Source organism: Ursus arctos, unplaced genomic scaffold, assembly GCF_023065955.2.
Source record: "Ursus arctos isolate Adak ecotype North America unplaced genomic scaffold, UrsArc2.0 scaffold_13, whole genome shotgun sequence".
NCBI classification, from domain to species: Eukaryota; Metazoa; Chordata; class Mammalia; order Carnivora; family Ursidae; genus Ursus; species Ursus arctos.
In genome coordinates this window covers 19,895,206-19,907,856 of record NW_026622797.1, presented here as the reverse complement: position 1 = coordinate 19,907,856, position 12,651 = coordinate 19,895,206, and the positions used below count along the sequence as shown (strand labels likewise).

Here is a 12,651-nt window from a genome sequence, read left to right as displayed (position 1 = left end):
TTCATACTTTAGGAAAATTTTGATTATGATACAAATTGCAATTTTTCCCCAGGTGTTGGCATTCTTTTGACATTGCTTATAGTGTTGTGCCATGTTTAATTTATTTTTAGCATAGTCTAATTTATCATACTTTTTATTATGTCTTCTAAGTTTTGTATTATTCTTAGAAAGAGCTTCCCTACTCAGATTATTAAATTTCCCTCCTGTTTCTTCAATCATTTTTATGGTTTCATTTTTACTTATATTAAAATCTTTGAACACTTTAAATGCAAAGAAAAGATCCAACTTAATTTTGTTTTTTCCTATAGGAGATGGCTACCCAATATCATTTTTTTATTGAATCCACTTTTTCTTCACTACTTTGAAATTCTAATAACTATGAATCTTAGATTAATTGGGTGAGATGAGCTGATGTGATTGAAATGTATAGATACAGACTCCAAACCAGAAATTATCTATTTGAAAATGTTGCCCATGATTGTTCCTCTCATTGACCCTTTTGAAATAAAAACATTTATCTAGATTCAAATTCTCACTCTTCCATTTACTAGCTGTCCAACCCTAAGGGAGTGAACATTTCTGAGAACATGACTTTGGGTTTGTTGCAAAGATTATTTGAGAGAATACATAAAATTCGGTAAAATATAGCAGTCGTTAATGTTCTTTTATCGTTTGGGGCCCCTGGGTGGCTCAGTGGGTTAAGCGTCTGCCTTCAGCTCCAGTCCTGATCCCGGATCCTGGCATCCTAGAATTGAGCCGCCTGTTGGGCTCCCTGCTCAGTGGGGAGTCTGCTTCTCCCACATCCTCTGCCCCTCACCCTGCTTGTGCTCTCTCACTCTTTCTCTCTCTAGCTCTCTTTCAGATAAATAAACAAAATCCTTAAAAATACATTCATTTATTGTTTCATTCCTATTAAGTCCTGCCTTAGCCCACCCTTCCACTCCCTCTCCTGCAGTGACATCTGGCTGATGAATGACAATGCCACCATTCTACTTTTGCTTATGAGACCCCAAAGGAGTGGCCAAAATGCTTCAGAAACCTTTTCCATGGAAATGATGAAGCAATGTAGGTCTGTTCCAGATTTCCTTGGGGGGCATATTTGTGCAATCGATGTGGCTGAGCTTATAGATAGTTTATAGAAACTATGTTTAACATTGATACAAACTCAGGCATAGAGTCTCAGTTTTTGTAGAAGTAAATAGAAAGATGTTCTTGGCTGCCTCTTAATATACTGAGGTCTCCTGGAATTCGGAGTAGGATCCTGCAGGAACTTCGGCAGAACAGGTAGGGTGTTAATGTTCTTCCAACCATTTCTCAAATGGGACTAGGAGAGAAGTTGATTTTCTGTCTTGTTTTCAAGAGGCTCTTCAATTCAGCTACCCCAAATATATCTGCCATATTTTCAAGTATATCCAGAACAATAATCTTGCCAAGTTTCTTGGTATCGAATTCTACAAAGTAACAATGATCAGAATGTATTCTTTTGGTAATCACAAGCTTTCTTGTTGCTGCTTTAGTCTTTCTTTGTTCTTTGTGGAAATGAAAAACAGCTGATCATCATCTGTTGCTTCATATTCCAGAGAGTAATTATTAACTGTATCTCAGCCTCTACTTATATTATGAAAATTCCAGTTCCTTTAATGTTCCCCCGAATGTTCATTGTAGATTATACGGCAAGGGAAGACCAAGGGAATTACAACCAATTATGATAATAAGACAAGAGGTAAGTTAATCACAACAAAATAAAAATGAGTATCAGTGATTGATGAGTGCACTTTGTAAAGAACTCAATGTTCAGAATTTTTAATTATTCTGAGAAACTGACTCTTGACAAAATAAAGCATTTGTAGTTAATACCAGTAGAGGTTGCATGGTAATTATGTAATTCAATCAGGCGTACTCTGGATTTAAGTGTTTGGAGATATATATTAATGATGAAAAGAAAAATATGTGTTTTGCTATCCTGATGCTTATTATCTATTTTCCATTAAAAGTAATTCAGTGTTAATGGAAGAGTGACTCACTCTTCGACTCAGGTTGAATCACAAATCATAGAATTTTCATACCGTTCCAGCTGCCTGGCTTTACAGATGCGGAAACTAAAACTCACACTGGAGGGGGATTTGCCCAAGTTGGTCGGTGCATTGATGGCCACGTTGGGGGTGGTACCCAGCATGGACTCTCAGCATGTATTTCGTATTATTTACCTTTTAAAGCAAACACTTATTTGAATGGCAATGGTGTTGCATATATTTTGCACTAATTTTTTTTTCTTCACTCCTTTACTTATGATGACAGGTTTTAATAGTATTTTCTGGCATACAGTGCGGGCAAGCAAAGATCACAGCACCCAGATTTTTCAGGATAGTTTCATTTTCAAATTCTCTGTTTTAATCATAATCAAAGCGAAGCTTAAATGCCCATGCAGACTTTCCACTACCTTAATTATAGTAGATAAACCATAAACCTCTCTTGACTGATCTCACAGCATTGCGGATTTGGTCAAGCAATCCACTTTCCCCGTGATCAACCGCAGCGGGAGAAATGAGTCCGGTATGTGTCCAGTTCGTCATTCCTGTAGAAAAACAGAAGCCCTCTTTGGAAAGTGTGCTGGTAAATAACAAGCCTTGCTTTAAATGTGTACTTGGAATCTGGATTCCAGAATAAATCTTTTAAACAACATCCCTCATGTCAAGTGGGCAGTGACTTTTGACAATGATTCCAGACTATTGTTCCAGAAAGGAGCTGTGAGTAGAGGAGAGATGGGGGCGATTCTGCTGAGGTAATAGAGACAAACAAGGTCCTTTTCCCAGAGTTTCAGCAGGCACTTCATTTCCCTGCTTTTCTGAAGACTTCAGTGTTTTCAGACCTGATATGTGAGTTGAAGATGTCAGAGAAAATAATATATATATTTTTGGCAAACGGGGCAGGAATTACCTGATGGGTTTGTGTCACAGGTATTGATACTGACTAACGATCTATTCAGAGCAAGCCCTTTGTTTGTACTCCTGTATCATATGTGACAGACACCAAGATTTTCTTTAAAGCAATCACAGAGGTCTCACTAGAAGGAATGAAGAGAAAGGAGCCATTTTGCTCTCTCACCGTTACTGCCTAGTTAGTCTGTGAGAGACTTCACCTGATCCCCTAGTGAGTTCAGTAACTTGATTACAAATGGGTCTACGCTCTGGGGCTGCACACGGGGAATGACTCATCAAGATTGTGTTCGCCTCTGTCACCTGCTTCAGATGCCCGTCAGAGAGGGAGGAATGAGGGAGTCAAGAACTGGGACTGGGGGCCCTCTCACCCCCACCTTCCCTCATTCAAATATTTTGTTTGAGAAGTTTGCTTACTGTCGAGTCACTATAAACTAAAAGTGTGTCATAAGGCAAAGGCCACTGTAATATTACAAAATAGAATACAGAAAGGTATAATTTATATTTAATTATCTGGAGTTTGAGATGAGTCCCTAACTTTGAAGAGCCGGGTTCTAGGACTAGCCTGCCTTTGCCTGGGTGGTCCTATTACGGGAGCAGGGACCCTGGGGGTCATGATTTTGCTTCCCCAGTGACCCTGTAATTGCTAAAGACACAGAAGGTATATTTCTGTCTCTAGAATATGAACAGGAAACTTAACTCTTCACCCTCCTTCTTATTTCTCTCTTTCTCTCTCTCTCTCTCTCACACACAGACTGAAGAAGCCAGTTACTTTTCAGACATAATATATAAAACAGCAGATAATTTGTACTACATTTTATACCTAAAAATTCAACTTATACTTTACAAATCTTCTGCAAACATCTTTTCTGGAAAATTAGATCATATGCAGTGGAAGAATGATTTATGAAGATGCACGGTGTGTATTTTTGAGACTTGAGACAGCCTCTTACGGTAAAACACAATCTTATTGACTTTTATGTCCTTCCCTTTACCCACTATAATGGGGAAGAATTTCAGTGTTCAGGTAAGTCATTTTTGTGGTTGAATTGCAAGGATTTTGTGCAATGTGTGGGAAAAAGCATTCCCACTCTACTCCTCTTGACCCATTAACTTCTCCAAAGTGTCCTTGGAGGACTTGCTTCCCTAGTGGTCTACTTATGAAATTCAAGGGGAGAAGATAAAAGAAGATTTTCTTCTGACAAGAGGAAATGGACTCAAACTTCAGCTTTGAGAATTAATGTTATGTTGGTCATAATGTCTTGAGGAAGTTCTCCTCATCAGGCAGCAGGAAGATCCATCTACCTTCCAGTAGTCTGGGTAGCTTAGGTGGCTGATTCAAAGCCAGCGTCAGAAATTGCCCCAATCACTTTTCCAAAAAGTGGGGGAAAACCTATCCTTTTGGGTGCAAATGTCTCTGACTATAGAATCGCTACAAATGGCCAGAAATGTACACGCAACGTTTTCGGCAAGATGGCATTGTGTGATAAATGAAAAGCAGTTATCAGAAGTTTAGCAAAGTCAAGAAGAGCTGAAAAGTCCAGCTTTAGAAAAGTCTGCCTCACTATAGGATGGGCCTAGGAATAGTCCAGTGTGCGGGATGACCTTCCTCTTTCTCATATTGCCACAAGCCCAGTGTTTAAGACTCAGCAGGCCCTTAGAGGGGTTCACTGTGGGAGGTGCTGCAGGTTAATGTTCTATGGGCAAAATGCACATGCCAGCAATTGATCAGACACAAGCAGGCACACCCCTTCGTACTGTCTGTAGCATAAATATAGCAAGATGCATTACCCAAAGACTGTGGGTTTGAGATTTTGAAACTAAATGGTCATGCTTCTTCCTATGTCTCCTTTCTCAATTGAGTTGACGAAACACAAACGGAGGTGTTCTCTCATCCAAGGCAACTTTTCAAGTAAGGAGGCTAGACATGGGGACAGAAGCCAGGGGACCTTCCTTCCTCCCTGGGTGCCAATCACCTACCTCCCAAAGCCCTCTCTCCCTTTCCATCTTCCATACTGACTCCCAGGATGCTGATAGATGCAGGTCACATCCAATTTTCAATTCTGCTTTCAATTTCAGTGCCTTTATTGGCATGACAAGGTGCACAGGTATGACTCTCTGTCTTAGAATGAGTAGCATTTGGTATCTGATTCCCATAACTTCTTATTTCTATGACAGAGACAAAGCTGACTGCTTCTAAGGACTTTATTTTTTTAGACAAGAAGTACAGGTCTATGCTTCTCCCTGGCTAATCAAGATCAATTTACTGGTTTTGATGGTTGGGAGAAAATGTAAGTTCTAATATTTCTGTGCACAGGGCAGACGAGGAGCCCTGATGCGAGAGGTCACCAGTGCCACGGTGAAGAGCATGGGCGTACAGTCAGCCTGTGCCAAGTCCAGGTTCTGCCACTTGTTAGGAGACAAGTCCTTTAACTTCTCCGAGTGTCTGATTTCTGCCCGTGTAACTTTTGTAATTTTTGAACTTTGTAACATGAGCATACATTACTTATGCAGAAAGAAATACAAATATTTTTTAAAATAATTAAGCCAAGCAGGTGTGATGAGCGGGTGCACCAGAAGAGGAAAATATCGTAATAATCAGGTCTGAGATGGGGCGATCCTACACTTGGAATGAGAGTGGCGGCGATGGATGGATCCGAAAACACAGCCCGGGCTTCGAGCACTGAGCGAGGGAGGGAGCGAGATTGGGAGCGAGGTTGGGCTGAGCTGTGGCAGCTGGTGGCTGGCTCTTTCAGGGAGCGGGTCCTTGATGGGGCTTCTCCTTCTCAGACCCTCCAGCTCTCACCCTCCCTCCTCCATTCTCTGTCCCCACTTCTCCCTTCTTGCTCCCTTTCCACTCTCATGACTTTCCTGAATGAATTCCAAACCAGAACTCCTGCCCAGCCTCCCTTATCTGTACATTCTCCATCTCACTAGAGACTTCCAATGTGTGTTATGTGATTCGGATACATTTTCAAGGCTTTTCTGCTATCATTCTTCTCTTCTGTTAAACTGTGGACTGTGTAGAGTGTTTGCACACAAGGTGGTCATATCTCCTCTCACTCCTGAATGCATGCTCATATCTTTGCAGCTCCTTACTTTCCCACCCTTTGAGTCTGGGGTTCCTTGTGACTTGCTTTGGTCTATAGAATGTGGCAGAAGGGACACTGTAAGCATTCTGAAGCTTCTGTTCTCACCCTCCTGGAATGTTGCTCTGAGCTCACCATGTCAAGAGGCCTGGCCCAGGCATGTGGGAGAGAACCCAGTGCCCCTCCTGCACGTCCCACTAATTGCCTGAGATGTGCAAGGACCATCTTAGACCATAGTCGAGCTGCTGGGTGAGTGCACCAGCATGAATGACCCTGGCCAGCCCAGCCCAAGTTACTGAACCACAGAAGCACGAGCAAATCAACAGCACTTACTTAAAGCAACTAAGTTTTGGATGGTATGTTACGCAGCAACAGAAAACTGAGGCACGGATTTTGATTAAATGTCAGAACATTCCCTCTTGTTATTGTTAGGTAGAGCTGTGAATTCACACCGCTGACAGGTGTTAGTCACAGTTAAGGGAGGAAATGGCAGGTGAGCAGATAGAAATCTTGGGCCTCTCCCTGCTGGGGCACTTTCTTTCCAGAAATAGCAGAATACTTGCTAACAGCAGTTTTCCTGTAGATTTAATTTTTCATTTACTGAGCAAAGCTATATGACAGAGGTCACAAAATTTCATTCTTATCTTTTCTTGGTGGTAAATACCAAGACTAATGTTCATGATTCTCCCCAATTCTAGCTATTTTTCTGTGAACATTTAAGAATACAGGCACCATAGACCAGGTTGTCTTGTCTGCAAAGTTTGGACATGCCGTCTTGAATTAGAACTGAAGGGAGTTGAGTTGCTGGATTATAATTACTAGAAGGAAAGTCACGTGGAAGAGGTGGAGACAAAGCAGGAGTGCACTGAACTGAGCTGGTATCACACCAAATGACCCCGAGTCTAGAACCAAGCACAGCTCCTAGCAATTTGATTTGGGAAACTTAAATGTCCACAAAGAAACCAGTAACAGAAAAAAGTGCAGTCCATTGGATGAACAGTGAGGGGTGGGGGCGCCTGCCAGTAGAAGTGTAAACAGTGTTTCAAGGGGACAATCGTGCTCTATTCCATTGATTTGTTTTGTTATTGTTGTTGTTGGGAATAAAAGCCCGATGTTATCGGTACCACCAATTTTTCAAGAGGAGCTAAAAATGTGAATTTTTACATGAAGTTCCTAGAGCTTTCAATGCTACTTATTAATTTTAGAAGAATGTAAAACCCTGGGAGGGCCACACAAATCATGTCTGTAGGACACTAGTTTATAACTCCAATAAATATAGTAAAAGATGATATTTATTTTATAACCGGTAGATTCACCATGATTGATATCCAGTATGCAAGGGACAGCTGTGATGCTGAGCTCCTGCTTGGCCAGGGTCAGGTGGAGCTGCTGGACCACGAGGAGTTGCAGAGGACACTGGGACAGGGACAGGGCAGCTGAGGCCATGGGGTAGTACTCCGTGGACAGCAAGGAGCATTGGCTCTTTTCCAACCAGTGCGGGATTATTTCAATATCTTCACAAAGGGGAGTGTCTGTTGCTACATACCAGACGACGATCAGCTTTGTAGCGAAGGGAGCGAGTTCCCAGTACTCAATATTTTTTTCAGTATTTTATTTTCAGTTTTACTATTGAAAGCAAAAAGATTAATGTAAAATCTTGCTGCTGAATATTATAGCAGTGCTATATTCCCAAATGGCTCCTCTAGTGCCCAGCAATTGTCTCCACGGCAACTACTTCTGTTTTTATAAATCTTAGCTTGCGATGAGTGGGGGAGGAAGCAAGAGTAATGGCAAACCCTTTACAAGCCAAGATTTTCTTTCAAACATGAAAAAGTTTCTAATAAAAGCTCAGATCCTTTGCTTTCCAATATATACCCGTATCTCAAGTGTCTGAGTGCCGGTTATAACTTAGAAAAATAAAATTCATAGCTCAATCAATCAAATATTTATTGAATATCCACCGTGCATCCAGCACTTCGCGAGCTGCTGTCAGGAATTCAAAAGAAAAAACCATGCTCTGAAAGACCATCACAGCTGCATGAGGAAGCCAAAAGGATACCCCAGCAGTAGTTCAAAGAGAGGGCACCGAGGAGAGGGATTGATCTGAGCTGAGGAGCATGTGGAGGAATGACGACAGGCAGCCGAGGAAGAGAAATTTGAATTCTGAGCTGACAAAGCTTGTCTCCTGCCTCTAAATACCTTGGTGTTTAACTTCAACCATTGCCTGCCTTTCTGTAGACACCTCCAGGGCTCTTCCCATCACGCGTCGCAGTAACGGTTCGACGCTCAAGATTCCCAGATGACCCTCCATCATCCCTCTTGAATATATTACCCAACCTGGCATGATTTCCAGCCCCCTCACCTTCCCTCACCTTCCCACACACTTGGGTTGTGGCCACTGTAGAACATGGTAACTCAACAGCATTTGCCTCTAGCAAGCCTCGGTCTCTTCTCTGGGCACTGCTTCAGGATCCAGCTATACCTGAATTTAGCGACCCCGTGAGGACCCTGCCTCCCTTGGAGTCCCATCAAGCAAAGGCTCCCCACGGCTCAACCACATGTTCCGGGATCAGCAGGTGTTTATGGTCTCCTTGCTTGTCATTTACTCTCTCAAATCTTTTCTCTCTCTTTTTATTAGAACAAAACAAAAGACAAAAACAAGCCCAAAACACAGGTCTTTTGAAAATCGGGCTCTACCATATTGTCAGCAGGAATACATTACAATACAATACCCAAGAATACATTAAAACTGGACACCCCTCTTCTTCTCCATGGTTGTGTTATAATTCTGGCCAAGTTCCAATTCCAGGGAAAGGATTTATCTAACACAGTGACTTTATGGTTTTGTGACCTCCTCAACAGCAATGATCTTTTTCTCCATATCACAACCATCCACTCCAAAGATGTATTACAGATTTCATTATGATCCTAAACCTTGCATTTCTGAAACTCACTTTCAGGCAACTGGCTTCTAACTTCCACGTCTTATCCTTCCAGATCTTTTTTTCTAGTATTTCCATTCCCACTTTTGAACTTATTAGGACATACAGCACATTGATGATCAAATTTATTCTCCTTACTCTTCCTTACCTTGCCTTGCTCATAAAAGAATTTATACACATCAAAAGAAAATTCAGAGGGTTTTACGTGACATAAGTATTTTATTAAATGGGAAAGAAACTGTTCAGAAACAAGTGGTTCAAACCTGAAACTGGTATGAAGTTCACGGGCATGACATTCCAGGATGGCTTACGAAGTCAAAGTGAGGAAGTTGTTCAACTTTTACAATGACTGGTTATTATCATGGGAATGTCCAGACAGCAGGAAATTGGTTAAAATTATTATGTTATACTACTTTAGGAAGATGGCTTAAGTTTTGTTTATGATTATCAGAGGTATTTTCAAGATATAACGTAAGTTTGGGCTACCTTCATGAAAGGAGATAGACTGTTTTGCTTATATGGCTTAGCTGGTGGTTTTGTCTGCCTGGAGCTCTTTAAGCCTGGTCTTTTATTTTATTTTATCTTATTTTATTTTATTGTAACGCTAATAATATTTCAAACATAAAAGATAACTAATGATTAATGTAATGAAAATCCATTTATCCTCTCTCCTACTTAAAATACGAAACTCCTGATCTCATTCCTATCTTTAGGGTCTCTGAAGCAACCATAATACTGAGTGTTTTTTTAATGTTTAAATTGTTTTTTGAAAATCATTTCCTACATATATTTCCACTTTTAATATATATGTATGCATCCCTAAAGATATGTAGAATTGTTTAGCATGTTTTTAGATTTTGCAACAATCATATTATACTATATGTATTTTATCAATTGCCTTTGTCACCATTATTTTTGTGAAATTCACTTGTGTTGGTACATGGACTCTCAATTCCACTGTTTTCACGGGTGGTACACTATCCCATAGAATATATTTGTCACAGTTTATTTATTCTTCTGATAATGGACATTATATTGTCTGTTGTTATTATTACATTTGTTTCTTTTCTACTAAAAACAATGCTGATTATATGGGTTCTTTACTTTATATTGTGCCACACTATTTAACCCTCTTTTTAACTATTGTAGAACTTCCAGAATAAACCAAAGTTTGCCATTGTCTTAATCTATTCAGGCAGAATACCATAGACTGGGTGGCTTATAAACGACAAATTTATTTCTCATAGTTCTAGAGGCTAGGCATCTAAGACCAGGATGCTGGCAGATTCGGTGTCTGGTGAGAGCCCACTTCCTTGTTATAGATAGCCGTCCTCTTTACTGCGTTCTCATATGGTGGAAGGGGCAGGGGAGTGCTGTGCGGCCTGTTTTATAAGGACACTAATTTCATGCATGAGGATTTTGCCTTCATAACCTAATCACCCCCCAGAGACACCCCCCGCCCCCGCACTGGCCCGGTTATACTGGAGTTTAGGTTTCAACATAGGAATTTGGGAGGAGGACACAAACACTCGGGGCATATAGCATAGCAGCTATATTGAATTCTTTTTTTTAATAAACATTGTATATTTTATTTGCTAAAATGTTTTTATCTCTATTCATAAGTGAGATCACCTGTGATTTTCCTTTACTTTATGTATGCCACTTTCCTATATTTGCAGGAGAAAGCCAGATTCACCATCCTCGTAGAATGGGTTACAGAGTGAGAGTTCTTTTTCCATTTCCTGGAAGCATTTGTACAGATTAGAAATACCTCTAATCAGAATGATTGCGAGGTATTACCAATAAATAGTCTTAGTGTGGTGTGATTTTATGGGTAGATTTATAATTGTTTTTCAAAATCTTTTTTTTTTTTTTTAAGATTTTATTTATTTATTTAACACAGATAGAGACAGCCAGCGAGAGAGGGAACACAAGCAGGGGGAGTGGGAGAGGGAGGAAGAAGCAGACTCATAGTGGAGGAGCCTGATGTGGGGCTCGATCCCAGAACGCTGAGATCACGCCCTGAGCCGAAGGCAGACGCTTAACCGCTGTGCCACCCAGGCGCCCCTGTTTTTCAAAATCTTTAATGGTTATGAAGCTTCTTTGATTTTCAACTTACTTTGGAATTTGCTTTTACAAGTCATGTTTTCCTTAGAAAATAACTTGCTTCCTCTTAGTTCCCAAAATTATTGTCCTGATGTTGTTTTAGCTTTTCATTTAAATATTTCAAATGATTTTGTTGAAGCTCTTTAATGTAGAAACTGACCATATTGTTTTCTTTAGATAGACTCAACTCTGGACTTTGACAGGTGCTGTGTAAGTTAGTTGAAAGTCTTCCCTTTGCTCTTTCAATTTATTTATTATAAAAGACAAGTTGTGCTTACTCTCTGAATATCATTCATCCTTCCTTCCTTCTTCCCCTCCTTCCTTAAACCGGTTCGGTAATCCAATGCAGATGCCATTTATTTATTTATTTTTGTATTTATGTATTTATTTAGAGGAATAATCGACATATAATACTATATTATTTTCAGGTATACATTATGATTCAGTATTATCTATGTATTGCAAAATAATAACCACATTAAGCTTACTTAACCATCACCATACATGGTCACAGCATTTTTTTTTTTCTGGTGATGAGAACTTTTGGGATCTATGCTCTTGGCAACTTTTAAATATGCAAATGCAGAAAGAATTAGCACTCCTTACAGTCTTTTTAATCTCTCCTTTATTCGTAGCTATATGCCTCTTTCTCTTTCAAATATGTGGTTGTGGCTTCTCTCTTTTCTCTTCATTAGCCTTCTCAAAGGTTTATTGTTTCTTCAACCTTTCCAAAGGACATGTGTTTAGTTTTGTTGACCTTCTCTGTAAATGTTTATTTTCAATTTCATTCATTTCCACTTATCTTTATTCCTTTTCCATCCTACTTTCCTCATGATCATTCTCGTTTTCTTTTTTGTAATAGCACATCAATTTTAAAACATTCTTGTACTGACTGCTAGAGCTGTTACTCAAAAGTTTTGCTAGATTTTATGTTTGTTACTGAAGAGTTCTAAGTATCTTTACATTTCTTTTATGATTTTTTAACCCGTGAATTATTTAGAAGTATGCCTTTAATTTTCAGATCTATTTATTGTTTTAGTAATTTTGTAAAAAATGTCTGCCTTAATTGTATTGTCATCAGAGTATGGGGATGTTCTGATATTCTACAAAACTTGTTAAAATGTGTTTTACGGTATACTGTATGGTCATCTTTTCCCTAAATGTTTCACATGTGCTCAAAAAGAATGTGTAATCTCTAACCTGAGATGCAATGTTCTCTATATCCATAGGGCAAGCTTATTAAATCTTACACAGAATTACTGAATTTTCTTCTGTTTTATCTGCTCATTACAGAGAATAGTATAAAATGTTCCCTAATTATAGTTTGCTAATTTCTTCTTGTAATTCTTTATTTTTTAATTGTATTTATTTATTTGAGAGAGAGAGAGCATGAGCGAGTGAGAGAGAGAGAACACAAGCAGGGGGAGGGGAAGAGGGGGAAGGAAAAGCAGACTCCCTGTTGAGCAGGGTGCCTGATGCAGGGCTCCATCCCAGGACCCTGGGATCATGACCTGAGCTGAAGGCAGAGGCTTAACTGACTGAGCCACTCAGACACCCTTCTCCTTGTAATTCTATAAA

General features: G+C 39.8%; 1 protein-coding gene across 1 annotated transcript in view; it reads right to left on the bottom strand.

The window, feature by feature from the left end:
* Positions 1-2,358: 2,358 nt before the first annotated feature.
* Positions 2,359-12,651, bottom strand: part of EPM2A (EPM2A glucan phosphatase, laforin) — a 352,988-nt gene continuing 342,695 nt past the window's right edge. Inside the window, exon 8 of the mRNA XM_057310983.1 lies at positions 2,359-2,575. The gene's annotated coding sequence lies outside the window, so the exon portion shown is untranslated. The remainder of the gene's footprint in view (positions 2,576-12,651) is intronic.